This window comes from Fusarium graminearum, chromosome 3 (genome assembly GCF_000240135.3).
Source record: "Fusarium graminearum PH-1 chromosome 3, whole genome shotgun sequence".
Lineage (NCBI taxonomy): Eukaryota > Fungi > Ascomycota > Sordariomycetes > Hypocreales > Nectriaceae > Fusarium > Fusarium graminearum.
Genome location: NC_026476.1, coordinates 1 through 4,010, shown reverse-complemented (window position 1 = coordinate 4,010; position 4,010 = coordinate 1).

The window sequence follows — 4,010 nt, the reverse complement described above, 5'->3', positions numbered from 1 at the left end:
ATAAAGCTTACTGCAGTACTAGCGGATAATATACTAGCAATTCAATAGCTCGCCATTTTAGATGGGTGTAGCTGTTGTATATGCAGATATCTTACTCCGGTATAGGATAATATGGTCTATTCTTAGCGAGAGGTAGAGTATGGTGTAGCAGAGGAACGATAGATGTAGGTATGGCTATAGATGTGGATAGGGGGGAGGAATTAGGCGCGCTATTGGATCGTTTAAGATAATGGCGATAATAACGGCCTGTCTGATACAGCTGATACAGCTGATATTACTATCAGTCGAAGCGCTATAGATAAGGTTATTGCTATAAGTTAGGCTTGGTTAAAAGAGGAAGATGCTATATGACTGCGAAAAGGTGATTTAAAGGAAGATATCGACTGTGACTTATTGTAGGTTAAAAGGGTAGGCTAGGTATAACACTTTGGCTCCTGGGACTTAACTAGTATTTATGATATAGCCTAGTGGCTATAGGCGAGGGCAGTAATAGGTAGATAGACTGTAGTATAAGATGAGGAAGAAGCAGTCTGTGAATAATTATTACTTGGCCGGCTTAGATAGAGCTTTAATCGTAAGGTAGAATATTACTGCTAGCGACTTAATAGCGTGCTAATTGAGATGCTATAGTGGCTTGCTAGCATTTTACTGATAGCTGTATCTGGTTAACTGTTCAGTCGTAAAGGTAAGGAGGTATTAATAATTAAATATAAGTCTGTTAGTTACTGTTACTTAGGTTTCTGCTGGAAGGTATATCGTATTAGTCGTAAGGAAGCGCTTAAACGCTAGGCCATTCGCTTTATAGATAAGCAGTGGAGTCTGCTATAGGATATTGCAGATGAGCTTGAAACAGACTGGGTTCCAAGCAGTCATAACAGCAGGTTCTTTAGCGGCCAAGAGAGATAAGCTAAGGATCAAGATGAAGATGAAGATGGAGATAAGGACGAATATTAGGATGACGGTAATAGTGATGATGGCGATTAGGGGGATAAAGGTATAACTAGCCCGCTGTAGGATCCGCTAGACCGAGCTGTATTCCGGTTTATTGTGGCTTTAATTAAAACTTGCGTTGGCGGAAATGTATATATAAATTCGCTGCTATACTTCTATATAGTACTCGGTATTAACTGATACCTACTAGGCTATTTAGAGCCGCATTTATATACTGGTATGCTAGCTGGTATATTATAGTAGGCCTAGCTATTCTTTTTAGAAGCTATATTTAAGAATTAGCCGGTAGATTAGGATAAGGTTAGGGTAGAGGCTGTATTAATATTTCGAGAGGAATATACATTATAGATATATATAGGCACTTATAGCGTTATAAGTATGATTATCGGATAGATAGTATATAGAAAAGGGTATTAGCAGAAGAATAGGGGGTAGCTATTAATATAATGGTCTAATGATGAATAAGGGTTATTTTATATGGGTAAGCATATTAGCATTAAGGACTTTACCTGTATACTATGCGATGAGGTTACTGAGGCAGAGAGGCTACTGAATGGACTGTTCGGTAGGGTATGGCCGATGGTCAGTAAGAAGATCGATATAGATCGGATTGTCGATAATATGATATGGCTTAGGGCAGGTTAGTTATTTGTAAGTAACCCGAAGAACAAGTGGCTAGAGGCTAGACTGGAAAAGGTGATACGACTGATAGAAGTATCGATATGGGATAGCGTAAGGGTCTAGTAGAAGCGGCAGCGTGTTAGGAAGTGGCTTTGCGACTTGCGGCTGCTTTAAGAGATGCTGCTCGTGCTTATATATATGTGGGGTGGGCTTCTGGGAAGGGGACCAGAAATCACGATATTATAGCACTGCAATTTATAGCAGCTAATCTGGAATATATTTATATTAGATAGGCAGGTTATAATTATAACCGATTAAGATAAGATGAAGGCTATCTGCGATAATGGCCAGAAGGTAGTACGGTTTATCCTTAACTGGATTGGGCGGATAGTAGTAGTATATATTATATGGCTGCTTCCGATAGAGAGGGTACTACGGTGGGAATATCAGATTGATGAGCTGTGTGGAGAGCAGCTTGAATATATATAGAGGGATGGCAGCTCGTCGGTATAGGAGACCGACTGGCTCAGTAAGAAGCTTGCTTGTGTTATATAGGCCAGGATAGGGGTCAGATTAGGGGTAGGACGATATCGGGCGATTGCAATCGAGATGGGGCGGAGGATTTGAGGACTTGTGATAAGGCAGCTAGAAGGTAAGATGGAGGATAAGGATAAGGATGAAAACGTTGAGATCGATCTGATTATAGGTAAGCCGGTTGACTGTAGAGGAAGCTGGAATATTATATAGGATCTGCAGTCGATATATAGAATACAGATTATAAGGCAGCACTACGCTATGCATATCGGCTTCCCGGGTAAGCTGCAGCTAGAGATAATTGCGATATTTAAGGAGATCAGTAAGCTGTAATATCAGTTTTTAGAGAGTGCAGAAGAAGGAAAGGGGAAGAAGGCACTAAAATGTAAGCAGGGCAGTTAGAGTCAGAAGACTGATAGCAAGTAGTAGCAGCAATTAACAGACAGTCTGGCCTAGATGACTATAAGGAGCAGCAAGTGAAGTAAGAAGACTACTTAAGAGCAAGAGGAGGTATTAGCTTAGAAGAAGAAGATAAGTGAGAAGAAAAAGAAGAAGCTAGAGGACGAGATGATAGATGGGCTGCGAAAGCTGCTTAGACTGAAGGCGACTTGGCGATCTGATAAGCAAGCCGAGAGTATGCGATCGATTATGGCACTTAAAGCAGATGAGGCGGCTATTAACATACTGCCGATAGGGGCCAGCAAGAGTATACTATTTATACTGCCGGCCGTAATAGAGAATATAGGTATAAGCATTATAGTCGTGCTATTTATTGCACTAATGGATGACTTGGTTATAAGAGTAACAGATATAGGGGTAGACTGCATCTAATATAGGTTATCGATAAGTTTAGGATAAGAGGGTATACTAAGGGCGGCACGGTTAATTGTCGTTAGTGCCGATATTGTATTAAGCGTTGAGTTTTCTAGGTATATTGATGGGTTATTATATATAGGGCTGCTATAGTGGATATTTATAGATAAATATTATACTGTTATTATAGATATCAGCTATTATGCTAAGCTTAGTAAGCTAGTAGGGTTATATTGGTTCGGCTGCCTATTGGTGCTATTTATAGTAATGCTGCCCGTTATGCTGGAGGACTGGTTCTGCGGCGAGATGCTAGTAAAGTCGGCAATTATAGTATAGGATCAGACAGTTAAGCTAAACTGCTGATATAAGGTTTAGCAGGTTAAGCCTAGGCGTAATGCTATTAAGAATCGCACGGTTAAGGTAATTAAGCAGCTAGATTAAGATATAATAGGTTATCAGAAGGGGGTTATATACTGCCGATCTAAGAGTTAATGCGAGGTAATCGCTAATAAGATTGGGTGTAGGTTTTATTATAGCGGCATAAGCGAATAGGACTGTCATAAGGCGCAGACGATATAGGCAGAGGGCTATAACACAAGCCGATAGATCGCAGCAATAAGCGGGTTAGGGACAGGTATCGATATAGAGGGGATTATGGCTATAGTTTATATGGAGAAGCCGTATAGGCTTATTGATTTTGTGTAGCAGATTGGCCGAGGAGGGCGCCAGGTAGGCGAGGTGGTGCAGTCTATTATTATATATGATAGATAGCTGTAATAAGAGGATTAGCATTAAAGCTTTATAGATAATATTAATTAGGCATAAATAGAGGCATTTATATCGATGCTGGGATATTAAAGGGCAGTGATATCGGCGTTTATAGATAGAGCAGTAGGTAAAACGTATAAGGATGTAGATAGGGCTGCGCTTTATGATAGGTGTGAGCTGCTTCGATAAGATAATAATTATAATGAGGGTGAAGGTAGGGTAGAGGAGGTAATAAAAGAAGAGAGTCAGGAAGGGAGTAAGGGAGAAAGTAAAGAAAAGACGAAGACCTGTTAGGGGGGAGAGACTTACAGTAAGGGAGGGAC